At 37.8% G+C, this 16020-nt stretch overlaps 13 non-coding genes across 13 annotated transcripts; all 13 read left to right on the plus strand.

Moving 5' to 3' along the window:
* Positions 1–2513: 2513 nt before the first annotated feature.
* On the plus strand, positions 2514–2595 carry TRNAS-AGA (transfer RNA serine (anticodon AGA)). Its single transcript has one exon. It is a non-coding gene; the product is annotated as a tRNA-Ser (tRNA).
* Positions 2596–3243: 648 nt separating this feature from the next.
* On the plus strand, positions 3244–3315 carry TRNAQ-UUG (transfer RNA glutamine (anticodon UUG)). The gene has a single exon. It is a non-coding gene; the product is annotated as a tRNA-Gln (tRNA).
* Positions 3316–4230: 915 nt separating this feature from the next.
* On the plus strand, positions 4231–4312 carry TRNAS-AGA (transfer RNA serine (anticodon AGA)). The gene has a single exon. It is a non-coding gene; the product is annotated as a tRNA-Ser (tRNA).
* Positions 4313–4960: 648 nt separating this feature from the next.
* TRNAQ-UUG (transfer RNA glutamine (anticodon UUG)) lies at positions 4961–5032 on the plus strand. The gene has a single exon. It is a non-coding gene; the product is annotated as a tRNA-Gln (tRNA).
* Positions 5033–5946: 914 nt separating this feature from the next.
* Positions 5947–6028, plus strand: TRNAS-UGA (transfer RNA serine (anticodon UGA)). Its single transcript has one exon. It is a non-coding gene; the product is annotated as a tRNA-Ser (tRNA).
* A 654-nt stretch (positions 6029–6682) lies between these two features.
* Positions 6683–6754, plus strand: TRNAQ-UUG (transfer RNA glutamine (anticodon UUG)). Its single transcript has one exon. It is a non-coding gene; the product is annotated as a tRNA-Gln (tRNA).
* An 872-nt stretch (positions 6755–7626) lies between these two features.
* Positions 7627–7708, plus strand: TRNAS-AGA (transfer RNA serine (anticodon AGA)). The gene has a single exon. It is a non-coding gene; the product is annotated as a tRNA-Ser (tRNA).
* Positions 7709–8356: 648 nt separating this feature from the next.
* On the plus strand, positions 8357–8428 carry TRNAQ-UUG (transfer RNA glutamine (anticodon UUG)). Its single transcript has one exon. It is a non-coding gene; the product is annotated as a tRNA-Gln (tRNA).
* A 915-nt stretch (positions 8429–9343) lies between these two features.
* On the plus strand, positions 9344–9425 carry TRNAS-AGA (transfer RNA serine (anticodon AGA)). The gene has a single exon. It is a non-coding gene; the product is annotated as a tRNA-Ser (tRNA).
* Positions 9426–11060: 1635 nt separating this feature from the next.
* On the plus strand, positions 11061–11142 carry TRNAS-AGA (transfer RNA serine (anticodon AGA)). The gene has a single exon. It is a non-coding gene; the product is annotated as a tRNA-Ser (tRNA).
* Positions 11143–13507: 2365 nt separating this feature from the next.
* Positions 13508–13579, plus strand: TRNAQ-UUG (transfer RNA glutamine (anticodon UUG)). The gene has a single exon. It is a non-coding gene; the product is annotated as a tRNA-Gln (tRNA).
* A 914-nt stretch (positions 13580–14493) lies between these two features.
* On the plus strand, positions 14494–14575 carry TRNAS-UGA (transfer RNA serine (anticodon UGA)). The gene has a single exon. It is a non-coding gene; the product is annotated as a tRNA-Ser (tRNA).
* Positions 14576–15229: 654 nt separating this feature from the next.
* On the plus strand, positions 15230–15301 carry TRNAQ-UUG (transfer RNA glutamine (anticodon UUG)). Its single transcript has one exon. It is a non-coding gene; the product is annotated as a tRNA-Gln (tRNA).
* The last annotated feature ends 719 nt before the right edge of the window (positions 15302–16020 follow it).

Raw genomic sequence — 16020 nt, forward strand, 5'->3', positions numbered from 1 at the left:
AGTTCAAGGATTCATGGAATACCATGGTCAAAGCAGTAGGATTAGGATCAAGAAGGATTAGCAAAAATTAAAATTGTCTATGTCATACCAAACAATCTCATACTCTGTGAATATAGTCAATATTCACATAACACTCTTTCCAAGTGGGTGAATCTGACAAGGATTTGAAGCCAAAATGGCTTCAGGAAGTGTATTTGATTTTTCTCTAAACCATCTTTTCTTGTGTTTTCCAGAATTTCCTAAAGTGCCTTATAAACATTTTTGGTGGTGTTTTTCTAAAAATTCTTTTCGGCGTCTTTTGAATGTGTTTTGTGGCTTTTTTTGTAGCACACAAAAGTCAATCAGGACCCTTTATAGGGTCTTTCGAACCTCACCCTTGACTTGTATTATAGGTATGGAGCTTTTCAAAGTGAAAAACAGCTGAAGATTGATATGATAATTTCAGTTAACCGCTGCACATTTTTGGAAACTTGAAATGGTTAATAGACGCTCCAAAGCCTGATCAAATGAACATCAAGTCTTTTTTACTTGGAAATGATTATGTTCAGTCTTCTCAGCATTTTTGGATTATTTTTAAGGATGTTTTTGGAGCTGACTGACTCCAAATCGACATTATGAAAAGGGAAAAGCTTTAAACTGTGAATGCTTCCAATTGATGATGACTTTAAATCAGATTTTTGCATTTTACTGAGACCTTGTATTTTCTTTTCATTTTCTGAGATGTCTTCCAGAGGGTTGATCACTGAGCTTGATCATGGTGCTATTAGAAAACGTGTGTAAAACTCATAACAGCTTTGTGGCCGAGTGGTTAAGGCGATGGGCTAGAAATCCATTGGGGTGTCCCCGCACAGATGCAAATCCTGCCGATTACGTCTATGTTTCAATAACTTTTTGACCTTTTATCTTTGTTGTTCAATTTGCATGTTTACTAGTCTTTTCCCCATGACAGTGATCTGTGATGGAGCGAGTTTCTAGGACCAAACTGACTTTATCTTTGACTGTTCTTTAGATAATCTATTCTGGAGCAACATTACATGTGCGACTTGCCGCTAATCAAAAGAAGCACCGTGGGTGCCATCAGGTAAGAGGTTTTTCTCTCGATCTTGTCCAGCAGCCACAGACCGCTGTCCTGGCTAATGGACTGGGACATGCACTTTGATTTGCACAAACCTTAAATTATCTCTCAGATGAAGCCTTTTACCATGCAATGCTAATCTTTATCGACTACTGGATGAACAGTTTTCTAACAGTATAAGTTTTGCAATTTATTTTTTTCACACTTTTTCCAAGTAACAGATACAGCAATCTTTTTACTAGCCACTTTTCATCAACATTTCAAACTGTCCTAGCTGTGATATCGTGGAAATGTTGGTAAATTTGTGGAATGAAAGGTTATAAGATATCAATTTACCATTGCGTATGATTGCAGATTTGCACTGCAGCTTTGGAGCCTGTTTTCGCCATCGTTCACGATTTCATATGCTTTATTCAGCACAACAAGCCGCAGCCATGACTGTGTATTGGTTGGTTCCATGGTGTAATGGTTAGCACTCTGGACTTTGAATACTGTGATCTGAGCTCAAATCTCAGTGGAACCTGGGCACTCATTTTGATTTTTCCATCTGCACTCAGATCGACGATGCCCAATGTTTATGATGAAACAAGCAATTTAAAATCCACATAATAAAAGACAAAAAAAGAGTTCAAGGATTCATGGAATACCATGGTCAAAGCTGTCAATCAAGTAGGATTAGCAAAAATTAAAATTGTCTATGTCACTCATTGTCTATGTCATACCAAGCAATCTCATACTCTGTGACTTGAGTCAATATTCACATAACACTCTTTCCAAGTGGGTGAATCTGACAAGGATTTGAAGCCAAAATGGCTTCAGGAAGTGTTTTTGATTTTTCTCTAAGCCATCTTTTCTTGTGTTTTCCAGAATTTCCTAAAGTGCCTTATAAACATTTTTGGTGGTGTTTTTCTAAATATTCTTTTCGGCGTCTTTTGAATGTGTTTTGTGGCTTTTTTTGTAGCACACAAAAGTCAGTCAGGACCCTTTATAGGGTCTTTCGAACCTTACCGTTGACTTGTATTATAGGTATGGAGCTGTTCAAAGTGAAAAACAGCTGAAGATTGATATGGTAATTTCAGTTAACCACTGGACATTTTTGGAAACTTGAGATGGTTAATAGACGCTCCAAATCCTGATCAAATGAACATCAAGTCTTTTTTACTTGGAAATGATTAAGTTCAGTCTTCTCAGCATTTTCGGATTATTTTTAAGGATGTTTTTGGAGCTGACTGACTCCAAATCCACATTATGAAGAGGGAAAAGCTTTAAACTGTGAATGGTTCCCATTGATGATGACTTTAAATCAGATTTTTGCATTTTTCTGAGACCTTGTATTTTCTTTTCATTTTCTGAGATGTCTTCCAGAGGGTTGATCACTGAGCTTGATCATGGTGCTATTAGAAAACATGTGTGAAACTCATAACAGATTGACATCCGAGTAGTCGTGGCCGAGTGGTTAAGGCGATGGACTAGAAATCCATTGCGGTCTCCCCGAGCAGGTTCAAATCCTGCCGACTACGTTTCAATTACTTTTTGACCTTTTATCTTTGTTGTTCAATTTGCATGTTTACTAGTCTATTCCCCATGACAGTGATCTGTGATGGAGCGAGTTTCTAGGACCAAACTGACTTTATCTTTGACTGTTCTTTAGATAATCTATTCTGGAGCAACATTAGATGTGCGACTTGCCGCTAATCAAAAGAAGCACCGTGGGTGCCATGAGGTAAGAGGTTTTTCTCTTGATCTTGTCCAGCAGCCACAGACCGCTGTCCTGGCTAATGGACTGGGACATGCACTTTGATTTGCACAAACCTTAAATTATCTCTCAGATGAAGCCTTTTACCATGCAATGCTAATCTTTATCAACTACTGGATGAACAGTTTTCTAACAGTATAAGTTTTGCAATTTATTTTTTTCACACTTTTTCCAAGTAACAGATACAGCAATCTTTTTAATAGCCACTTTTCATCAACATTTCAAACTGTCCTAGCTGTGATATCGTGGAAATGTTGGTAAATTTGTGGAATGAAAGGTTATAAGATATCAATTTACCATTGTGTATGATTGCAGATTTGCACTGCAGCTTTGGAGCCTGTTTTCGCCATCCTTCACGATTTCATATGCTTTATTCAGCACAACAAGCCGCAGCCATGAATGTGTCATGGTTGGTTCCATGGTGAAATGGTTAGCACTCTGGACTTTGAATCCTGTGATCTGAGTTCAAATCTCAGTGGAACCTGGGCACACAGTTCGTTTTTTCCATCTGCACTCAGATCGACGATGCCCAATGTTTATGATGAAACAAGCAATTTTAAATCCACATAATAAAAGACAAAAAAAGAGTTCAAGGATTCATGGAATACCATGGTCAAAGCTGTCAATCAAGTAGGATTAGCAAAAATTAAAATTGTCTATGTCACTCATTGTCTATGTCATACCAAGCAATCTCATACTCTGTGACTTGAGTCAATATTCACATAACACTCTTTCCAAGTGGGTGAATCTGACAAGGATTTGAAGCCAAAATGGCTTCAGGAAGTGTTTTTGATTTTTCTCTAAGCCATCTTTTCTTGTGTTTTCCAGAATTTCCTAAAGTGCCTTATAAACATTTTTGGTGGTGTTTTTCTAAAAATTCTTTTCGGCGTCTTTTGAATGTGTTTTGTGGCTTTTTTTGTAACACACAAAAGTCAATCAGGACCCTTTATAGGGTCTTTCGATCCTTACCGTTGACTTGTATTATAGGTATGGAGCTGTTCAAAGTGAAAAACAGCTGAAGATTGATATGGTAATTTCAGTTAACCGATGGACATTTTTGGAAACTTGAGATGTTTAATAGACGCTCCAAATCCTGATCAAATGAACATCAAGTCTTTTTTACTTGGAAATGATTAAGTTCAGTCTTCTCAGCATTTTCGGATTATTTTTAAGGATGTTTTTGGAGCTGACTGACTCCAAATCCACATTATGAAGAGGGAAAAGCTTTAAACTGTGAATGGTTCCCATTGATGATGACTTTAAATCAGATTTTTGCATTTTTCTGAGACCTTGTATTTTCTTTTCATTTTCTGAGATGTCTTCCAGAGGGTTGATCACTGAGCTTGATCATGGTGCTATTAGAAAACATGTGTGAAACTCATAACAGCTCGACGTCTGAGTAGTCGTGGCCGAGTGGTTAAGGCGATGGACTAGAAATTCATTGGGGTCTCCCCGCGCAGGTTCAAATCCTGCCGACTACGTTTCAATAACTTTTTGACCTTTTATCTTTGTTGTTCAATTTGCATGTTTACTAGTCTATTCCCCATGACAGTGATCTGTGATGGAGCGAGTTTCTAGGACCAAACTGACTTTATCTTTGACTGTTCTTTAGATAATCTATTCTGGAGCAATATTACATGTGCGACTTGCCGCTAATCAAAAGAAGCACCATGGGTGCCATCAGGTAAGAGGTTTTTCTCTTGATCTTGTCCAGCAGCCACAGACCGCTGTCCTGGCTAATGGACTGGGACATGCACTTTGATTTGCACAAACCTTAAATTATCTCTCAGATGAAGCCTTTTACCATGCAATGCTAATCTTTATCAACTACTGGATGAACAGTTTTCTAACAGTATAAGTTTTGCAATTTATTTTTTTCACACTTTTTCCAAGTAACACATACAGCAATCTTTTTACTAGCCACTTTTCATCAACATTTCAAACTGTCCTAGCTGTGATATCGTGGAAATGTTGGTAAATTTGTGGAATGAAAGGTTATAAGATATCAATTTACCATTGCGTATGATTGCAGATTTGCACTGCAGCTTTGGAGCCTGTTTTCGCCATCGTTCACGATTTCAAATGCTTTATTCAGCACAACAAGCCGCAGCCATGACTTTGTAGTGGTTGGTTCCATGGTGTAATGGTTAGCACTCTGGACTTTGAATCCTGTGATCTGAGCTCAAATCTCAGTGGAACCTGGGCACTCATTTCGATTTTTCCATCTGCACTCAGATCGACGATGCCCAATGTTTATGATGAAACAAGCAATTTAAAATACACATAATAAAAGACAAAAAAAGAGTTCAAGGATTCAAGTAATACCATGGTCAAAGCTGTCAATCAAGTAGGATTAGCAAAAATTAAAATTTTCTGTCACTCATTGTCTATGTCATACCAAGCAATCTCATACTCTGTGACTTGAGTCAATATTCACATAACACTCTTTCCAAGTGGGTGAATCTGACAAGGATTTGAAGCCAAAATGGCTTCAGGAAGTGTTTTTGATTTTTCTCTAAGCCATCTTTTCTTGTGTTTTCCAGAATTTCCTAAAGTGCCTTTAAACATTTTTGGTGGTGCTTTTCTAAAAATTCTTTTCGGCGTCTTTTGAATGTGTTTTGTGGCTTTTTTTGTAGCACAAAAAAAAGTCAATCAGGACCCTTTATAGGGTCTTTCGAACCTTACCGTTGACTTGTATTATAGGTATGGAGCTGTTCAAAGTGAAAAACATCTGAAGATTGATATGGTAATTTCAGTTAACCGCTGGACATTTTTGGAAACTTGTGATGGTTAATAGATGCTCCAAAGCCTGATCAAATGAACATCAAGTCTTTTTTACTTGGAAATGATTATGTTCAGTCTTCTCAGCATTTTTGGATTATTTTTAAGGATGTTTTTGGAGCTGACTGACTCCAAATCCACATTATGAAGAGGGAAAAGCTTTAAACTGCGAATGGTTCCAATTGATGATGACTTTAAATCAGATTTTTGCATTTTACTGAGACCTTGTATTTTCTTTTCATTTTCTGAGATGTCTTCCAGAGGGTTGATCACTGAGCGTGATCATGGTGCTATTAGAAAACATGTGTGAAGCTCATAACAGCTTGACGTCCGAGTAGTCGTGGCCGAGTGGTTAAGGCGATGGACTTGAAATCCATTGGGGTCTCCCCGCGCAGGTTCAAATCCTGGCGACTACGTCTATGTTTCAATAACTTTTTTACCTTTTATCTTTGTTGTTCAATTTGCATGTTTACTAGTCTATTCCCCATGACAGTGATCTGTGATGGAGCGAGTTTCTAGGACCAAACTGACTTTATCTTTGACTGTTCTTTAGATAATCTATTCTGGAGCAACATTACATGTGCGACTTGCCGCTAATCAAAAGAAGCACCGTGGGTGCCATCAGGTAAGAGGTTTTTCTCTTGATCTTGTCCAGCAGCCACAGACCGCTGTCCTGGCTAATGGACTGGGACATGCACTTTGATTTGCACAAACCTTAAATTATCTCTCAGATGAAGCCTTTTACCATGCAATGCTAATCTTTATCGACTACTGGATGAACAGTTTTCTAACAGTATAAGTTTTGCAATTTATTTTTTTCACACTTTTTCCAAGTAACAGATACAGCAATCTTTTTACTAGCCACTTTTCATCAACATTTCAAACTGTCCTAGCTGTGATATCGTGGAAATGTTGGTAAATTTGTGGAATGAAAGGTTATAAGATATCAATTTACCATTGTGTATGATTGCAGATTTGCACTGCAGCTTTGGAGCCTGTTTTCGCCTTCATTCACGATTTCATATGCTTTATTCAGCAAAACAAGCCGCAGCCATGATTGCGTTATGGTTGGTTCCATGGTGTAATGGTTAGCACTCTGGACTTTGAATCCAGTGATCTGAGTTCAAATCTCAGTGGAACCTGGGCACACATTTCGATTTTTCCATCTGCTCTCAGATCGACGATTCCCAATGTTTATGATGAAACAAGCAATTTAAAATCCACATAATAAAAGACAACAAAAGAGTTCAAGGATTCATGGTCAAAGCTGTCAATATCAATCATTGTCTATTTCATACCAAGCAATCTCATACTCTGTGACTTGAGTCAATATTCACATAACACTCTTTCCAAGTGGGTGAATCTGACAAGGATTTGAAGCCAAAATGGCTTCAGGAAGTGTTTTTGATTTTTCTCTAAGCCATCTTTTCTTGTGTTTTCCAGAATTTCCTAAAGTGCCTTATAAACATTTTTGGTGGTGTTTTTCTAAAAATTCTTTTCGGCGTCTTTTGAATGTGTTTTGTGGCTTTTTTTGTAGCATACAAAAGTCAATCAGGACCCTTTATAGGGTCTTTCGAACCTTACCGTTGACTTGTATTAAAGGTATGGAGCTGTTCAAAGTGAAAAACAGCTGAAGATTGATATGGTAATGTCAGTTAACCGCTGGACATTTTTGGAAACTTGAGATGTTTAATAGACGCTCCAAAGCCTAATCAAATGAACATCAAGTCTTTTTTACTTGGAAATGATTATGTTCAGTCTTCTCAGCATTTTTGGATTATTTTTAAGGATGTTTTTGGAGCTGACTGACTCCAAATCCACATTATGAAGAGGGAAAAGCTTTAAACTGTGAATGGATCCCATTGATGATCACTTTAAATCAGATTTTTGCATTTTACTGAGACCTTGTATTTTCTTTTCATTTTCTGAGATGTCTTCCAGAGTGTTGATCACTGAGCTTGATCATGGTGCTATTAGAAAACATGTGTGAAACTCATAACAGCTTGACGTCCGAGTAGTCGTGGCCGAGTGGTTAAGGCGATGGACTAGAAATCCATTGGGGTCTCCCCGCGCAGGTTCAAATCCTGCCGACTACGTTTCATTAACTTTTTGACCTTTTATCTTTGTTGTTCAATTTGCATGTTTACTAGTCTATTCCCCATGACAGTGATCTGTGATGGAGCGAGTTTCTAGGACCAAACTGACTTTATCTTTGACTGTTCTTTAGATAATCTATTCTGGAGCAACATTAGATGTGCGACTTGCCGCTAATCAAAAGAAGCACCGTGGGTGCCATGAGGTAAGAGGTTTTTCTCTTGATCTTGTCCAGCAGCCACAGACCGCTGTCCTGGCTAATGGACTGGGACATGCACTTTGATTTGCACAAACCTTAAATTATCTCTCAGATGAAGCCTTTTACCATGCAATGCTAATCTTTATCAACTACTGGATGAACAGTTTTCTAACAGTATAAGTTTTGCAATTTATTTTTTTCACACTTTTTCCAAGTAACAGATACAGCAATCTTTTTACTAGCCACTTTTCATCAACATTTCAAACTGTCCTAGCTGTGATATCGTGGAAATGTTGGTAAATTTGTGGAATGAAAGGTTATAAGATATCAATTTACCATTGTATATGATTGCAGATTTGCACTGCAGCTTTGGAGCCTGTTTTCGCCATCCTTCACGATTTCATATGCTTTATTCAGCACAACAAGCCGCAGCCATGAATGTGTCATGGTTGGTTCCATGGTGTAATGGTTAGCACTCTGGACTTTGAATCCTGTGATCTGAGTTCAAATCTCAGTGGAACCTGGGCACACAGTTCGTTTTTTCCATCTGCACTCAGATCGACGATGCCCAATGTTTATGACGAAACAAGCAATTTTAAATCCACATAATAAAAGACAAAAAAAGAGTTCAAGGATTCATGGAATACCATGGTCAAAGCTGTCAATCAAGTAGGATTAGCAAAAATTAAAATTGTCTATGTCACTCATTGTCTATGTCATACCAAGCAATCTCATACTCTGTGACTTGAGTCAATATTCACATAACACTCTTTCCAAGTGGGTGAATCTGACAAGGATTTGAAGCCAAAATGGCTTCAGGAAGTGTTTTTGATTTTTCTCTAAGCCATCTTTTCTTGTGTTTTCCAGAATTTCCTAAAGTGCCTTATAAACATTTTTGGTGGTGTTTTTCTAAAAATTCTTTTCGGCGTCTTTTGAATGTGTTTTGTGGCTTTTTTTGTAACACACAAAAGTCAATCAGGACCCTTTATAGGGTCTTTCGATCCTTACCGTTGACTTGTATTATAGGTATGGAGCTGTTCAAAGTGAAAAACAGCTGAAGATTGATATGGTAATTTCAGTTAACCGATGGACATTTTTGGAAACTTGAGATGTTTAATAGACGCTCCAAATCCTGATCAAATGAACATCAAGTCTTTTTTACTTGGAAATGATTAAGTTCAGTCTTCTCAGCATTTTCGGATTATTTTTAAGGATGTTTTTGGAGCTGACTGACTCCAAATCCACATTATGAAGAGGGAAAAGCTTTAAACTGTGAATGGTTCCCATTGATGATGACTTTAAATCAGATTTTTGCATTTTTCTGAGACCTTGTATTTTCTTTTCATTTTCTGAGATGTCTTCCAGAGGGTTGATCACTGAGCTTGATCATGGTGCTATTAGAAAACATGTGTGAAACTCATAACAGCTCGACGTCTGAGTAGTCGTGGCCGAGTGGTTAAGGCGATGGACTAGAAATTCATTGGGGTCTCCCCGCGCAGGTTCAAATCCTGCCGACTACGTTTCAATAACTTTTTGACCTTTTATCTTTGTTGTTCAATTTGCATGTTTACTAGTCTATTCCCCATGACAGTGATCTGTGATGGAGCGAGTTTCTAGGACCAAACAGACTTTATCTTTGACTGTTCTTTAGATAATCTATTCTGGAGCAATATTACATGTGCGACTTGCTGCTAATCAAAAGAAGCACCGTGGGTGCCATCAGGTAAGAGGTTTTTCTCTTGATCTTGTCCAGCAGCCACAGACCGCTGTCCTGGCTAATGGACTGTGACATGCACTTTGATTTGCACAAACCTTAAATTATCTCTCAGATGAAGCCTTTTACCATGCAATGCTAATCTTTATCAACTACTGGATGAACAGTTTTCTAACAGTATAAGTTTTGCAATTTATTTTTTTCACACTTTTTCCAAGTAACAGATACAGCAATCTTTTTACTAGCCACTTTTCATCAACATTTCAAACTGTCCTAGCTGTGATATCGTGGAAATGTTGGTAAATTTGTGGAATGAAAGGTTATAAGATATCAATTTACCATTGCGTATGATTGCAGATTTGCACTGCAGCTTTGGAGCCTGTTTTCGCCATCGTTCACGATTTCATATGCTTTATTCAGCACAACAAGCCGCAGCCATGACTGTGTAATGTTTGGTTCCATGGTGTAATGGTTAGCACTCTGGACTTTGAATACTGTGATCTGAGCTCAAATCTCAGTGGAACCTGGGCACTCATTTTGATTTTTCCATCTGCACTCAGATCGACGATGCCCAATGTTTATGATGAAACAAGCAATTTAAAATCCACATAATAAAAGACAAAAAAAGAGTTCAAGGATTCAAGTAATACCATGGTCAAAGCTGTCAATCAAGTAGGATTAGCAAAAATTAAAATTGTCTATGTCACTCATTGTCTATGTCATACCAAGCAATCTCATACTCTGTGACTTGAGTCAATATTCACATAACACTCTTTCCAAGTGGGTGAATCTGACAAGGATTTGAAGCCAAAATGGCTTCAGGAAGTGTTTTTGATTTTTCTCTAAGCCATCTTTTCTTGTGTTTTCCAGAATTTCCTAAAGTGCCTTATAAACATTTTTGGTGGTGTTTTTCTAAATATTCTTTTCGGCGTCTTTTGAATGTGTTTTGTGGCTTTTTTTGTAGCACACAAAAGTCAGTCAGGACCCTTTATAGGGTCTTTCGAACCTTACCGTTGACTTGTATTATAGGTATGGAGCTGTTCAAAGTGAAAAACAGCTGAAGATTGATATGGTAATTTCAGTTAACCACTGGACATTTTTGGAAACTTGAGATGGTTAATAGACGCTCCAAATCCTGATCAAATGAACATCAAGTCTTTTTTACTTGGAAATGATTAAGTTCAGTCTTCTCAGCATTTTTGGATTATTTTTAAGGATGTTTTTGGAGCTGACTGACTCCAAATCCACATTATGAAGAGGGAAAAGCTTTAAACTGTGAATGGTTCCCATTGATGATGACTTTAAATCAGATTTTTGCATTTTTCTGAGACCTTGTATTTTCTTTTCATTTTCTGAGATGTCTTCCAGAGGGTTGATCACTGAGCTTGATCATGGTGCTATTAGAAAACATGTGTGAAACTCATAACAGATTGACATCCGAGTAGTCGTGGCCGAGTGGTTAAGGCGATGGACTAGAAATCCATTGCGGTCTCCCCGAGCAGGTTCAAATCCTGCCGACTACGTTTCAATTACTTTTTGACCTTTTATCTTTGTTGTTCAATTTGCATGTTTACTAGTCTATTCCCCATGACAGTGATCTGTGATGGAGCGAGTTTCTAGGACCAAACTGACTTTATCTTTGACTGTTCTTTAGATAATCTATTCTGGAGCAACATTAGATGTGCGACTTGCCGCTAATCAAAAGAAGCACCGTGGGTGCCATGAGGTAAGAGGTTTTTCTCTTGATCTTGTCCAGCAGCCACAGACCGCTGTCCTGGCTAATGGACTGGGACATGCACTTTGATTTGCACAAACCTTAAATTATCTCTCAGATGAAGCCTTTTACCATGCAATGCTAATCTTTATCAACTACTGGATGAACAGTTTTCTAACAGTATAAGTTTTGCAATTTATTTTTTTCACACTTTTTCCAAGTAACAGATACAGCAATCTTTTTAATAGCCACTTTTCATCAACATTTCAAACTGTCCTAGCTGTGATATCGTGGAAATGTTGGTAAATTTGTGGAATGAAAGGTTATAAGATATCAATTTACCATTGCGTATGATTGCAGATTTGCACTGCAGCTTTGGAGCCTGTTTTCGCCATCGTTCACGATTTCATATGCTTTATTCAGCACAACAAGCCGCAGCCATGACTGTGTAATGGTTGGTTCCATGGTGTAATGGTTAGCACTCTGGACTTTGAATACTGTGATCTGAGCTCAAATCTCAGTGGAACCTGGGCACTCATTTTGATTTTTCCATCTGCACTCAGATCGACGATGCCCAATGTTTATGATGAAACAAGCAATTTAAAATCCACATAATAAAAGACAAAAAAAGAGTTCAAGGATTCAAGTAATACCATGGTCAAAGCTGTCAATCAAGTAGGATTAGCAAAAATTAAAATTGTCTATGTCACTCATTGTCTATGTCATACCAAGCAATCTCATACTCTGTGACTTGAGTCAATATTCACATAACACTCTTTCCAAGTGGGTGAATCTGACAAGGATTTGAAGCCAAAATGGCTTCAGGAAGTGTTTTTGATTTTTCTCTAAGCCATCTTTTCTTGTGTTTTCCAGAATTTCCTAAAGTGCCTTATAAACATTTTTGGTGGTGTTTTTCTAAATATTCTTTTCGACGTCTTTTGAATGTGTTTTGTGGCTTTTTTTGTAGCACACAAAAGTCAGTCAGGACCCTTTATAGGGTCTTTCGAACCTTACCGTTGACTTGTATTATAGGTATGGAGCTGTTCAAAGTGAAAAACAGCTGAAGATTGATATGGTAATTTCAGTTAACCACTGGACATTTTTGGAAACTTGAGATGTTTAATAGACGCTCCAAATCCTGATCAAATGAACATCAAGTCTTTTTTACTTGGAAATGATTAAGTTCAGTCTTCTCAGCATTTTCGGATTATTTTTAAGGATGTTTTTGGAGCTGACTGACTCCAAATCCACATTATGAAGAGGGAAAAGCTTTAAACTGTGAATGGTTCCCATTGATGATGACTTTAAATCAGATTTTTGCATTTTTCTGAGACCTTGTATTTTCTTTTCATTTTCTGAGATGTCTTCCAGAGGGTTGATCACTGAGCTTGATCATGGTGCTATTAGAAAACATGTGTGAAACTCATAACAGCTCGACGTCTGAGTAGTCGTGGCCGAGTGGTTAAGGCGATGGACTAGAAATTCATTGGGGTCTCCGCGCGGAGGTTCAAATCCTGCCGACTACGTTTCAATAACTTTTTGACCTTTTATCTTTGTTGTTCAATTTGCATGTTTACTAGTCTATTCCCCATGACAGTGATCTGTGATGGAGCGAGTTTCTAGGACCAAACTGACTTTATCTTTGACTGTTCTTTAGATAATCTATTCTGGAGCAATATTACATGTGCGACTTGCCGCTAATCAAAAGAAGCACCATGGGTGCCATCAGGTAAGAGGTTTTTCTCTTGATCTTGTCCAGCAGCCACAGACCGCTGTCCTGGCTAATGGACTGGGACATGCACTTTGATTTGCACAAACCTTAAATTATCTCTCAGATGAAGCCTTTTACCATGCAATGCTAATCTTTATCAACTACTGGATGAACAGTTTTCTAACAGTATAAGTTTTGCAATTTATTTTTTTCACACTTTTTCCAAGTAACACATACAGCAATCTTTTTACTAGCCACTTTTCATCAACATTTCAAACTGTCCTAGCTGTGATATCGTGGAAATGTTGGTAAATTTGTGGAATGAAAGGTTATAAGATATCAATTTACCATTGCGTATGATTGCAGATTTGCACTGCAGCTTTGGAGCCTGTTTTCGCCATCGTTCACGATTTCAAATGCTTTATTCAGCACAACAAGCCGCAGCCATGACTTTGTAGTGGTTGGTTCCATGGTGTAATGGTTAGCACTCTGGACTTTGAATCCTGTGATCTGAGCTCAAATCTCAGTGGAACCTGGGCACTCATTTCGATTTTTCCATCTGCACTCAGATCGACGATGCCCAATGTTTATGATGAAACAAGCAATTTAAAATACACATAATAAAAGACAAAAAAAGAGTTCAAGGATTCAAGTAATACCATGGTCAAAGCTGTCAATCAAGTAGGATTAGCAAAAATTAAAATTTTCTGTCACTCATTGTCTATGTCATACCAAGCAATCTCATACTCTGTGATTTGAGTCAATATTCACATAACACTCTTTCCAAGTGGGTGAATCTGACAAGGATTTGAAGCCAAAATGGCTTCAGGAAGTGTTTTTGATTTTTCTCTAAGCCATCTTTTCTTGTGTTTTCCAGAATTTCCTAAAGTGCCTTTAAACATTTTTGGTGGTGCTTTTCTAAAAATTCTTTTCGGCGTCTTTTGAATGTGTTTTGTGGCTTTTTTTGTAGCACAAAAAAAAGTCAATCAGGACCCTTTATAGGGTCTTTCGAACCTTACCGTTGACTTGTATTATAGGTATGGAGCTGTTCAAAGTGAAAAACATCTGAAGATTGATATGGTAATTTCAGTTAACCGCTGGACATTTTTGGAAACTTGTGATGGTTAATAGATGCTCCAAAGCCTGATCAAATGAACATCAAGTCTTTTTTACTTGGAAATGATTATGTTCAGTCTTCTCAGCATTTTTGGATTATTTTTAAGGATGTTTTTGGAGCTGACTGACTCCAAATCCACATTATGAAGAGGGAAAAGCTTTAAACTGCGAATGGTTCCAATTGATGATGACTTTAAATCAGATTTTTGCATTTTACTGAGACCTTGTATTTTCTTTTCATTTTCTGAGATGTCTTCCAGAGGGTTGATCACTGAGCGTGATCATGGTGCTATTAGAAAACATGTGTGAAGCTCATAACAGCTTGACGTCCGAGTAGTCGTGGCCGAGTGGTTAAGGCGATGGACTTGAAATCCATTGGGGTCTCCCCGCGCAGGTTCAAATCCTGGCGACTACGTCTATGTTTCAATAACTTTTTTACCTTTTATCTTTGTTGTTCAATTTGCATGTTTACTAGTCTATTCCCCATGACAGTGATCTGTGATGGAGCGAGTTTCTAGGACCAAACTGACTTTATCTTTGACTGTTCTTTAGATAATCTATTCTGGAGCAACATTACATGTGCGACTTGCCGCTAATCAAAAGAAGCACCGTGGGTGCCATCAGGTAAGAGGTTTTTCTCTTGATCTTGTCCAGCAGCCACAGACCGCTGTCCTGGCTAATGGACTGGGACATGCACTTTGATTTGCACAAACCTTAAATTATCTCTCAGATGAAGCCTTTTACCATGCAATGCTAATCTTTATCGACTACTGGATGAACAGTTTTCTAACAGTATAAGTTTTGCAATTTATTTTTTTCACACTTTTTCCAAGTAACAGATACAGCAATCTTTTTACTAGCCACTTTTCATCAACATTTCAAACTGTCCTAGCTGTGATATCGTGGAAATGTTGGTAAATTTGTGGAATGAAAGGTTATAAGATATCAATTTACCATTGTGTATGATTGCAGATTTGCACTGCAGCTTTGGAGCCTGTTTTCGCCTTCATTCACGATTTCATATGCTTTATTCAGCAAAACAAGCCGCAGCCATGATTGCGTTATGGTTGGTTCCATGGTGTAATGGTTAGCACTCTGGACTTTGAATCCAGTGATCTGAGTTCAAATCTCAGTGGAACCTGGGCACACATTTCGATTTTTCCATCTGCTCTCAGATCGACGATTCCCAATGTTTATGATGAAACAAGCAATTTAAAATCCACATAATAAAAGACAACAAAAGAGTTCAAGGATTCATGGTCAAAGCTGTCAATATCAATCATTGTCTATTTCATACCAAGCAATCTCATACTCTGTGACTTGAGTCAATATTCACATAACACTCTTTCCAAGTGGGTGAATCTGACAAGGATTTGAAGCCAAAATGGCTTCAGGAAGTGTTTTTGATTTTTCTCTAAGCCATCTTTTCTTGTGTTTTCCAGAATTTCCTAAAGTGCCTTATAAACATTTTTGGTGGTGTTTTTCTAAAAATTCTTTTCGGCGTCTTTTGAATGTGTTTTGTGGCTTTTTTTGTAGCATACAAAAGTCAATCAGGACCCTTTATAGGGTCTTTCGAACCTTACCGTTGACTTGTATTAAAGGTATGGAGCTGTTCAAAGTGAAAAACAGCTGAAGATTGATATGGTAATGTCAGTTAACCGCTGGACATTTTTGGAAACTTGAGATGTTTAATAGACGCTCCAAAGCCTAATCAAATGAACATCAAGTCTTTTTTACTTGGAAATGATTATGTTCAGTCTTCTCAGCATTTTTGGATTATTTTTAAGGATGTTTTTGGAGCTGACTGACTCCAAATCCACATTATGAAGAGGGAAAAGCTTTAAACTGTGAATGGATCCC

Source organism: Dendrobates tinctorius, unplaced genomic scaffold (genome assembly GCF_039654945.1).
Source record: "Dendrobates tinctorius isolate UK_male_01 unplaced genomic scaffold, ASM3965494v1 ptg000048l, whole genome shotgun sequence".
Classification (NCBI taxonomy): Eukaryota; Metazoa; Chordata; class Amphibia; order Anura; family Dendrobatidae; genus Dendrobates; species Dendrobates tinctorius.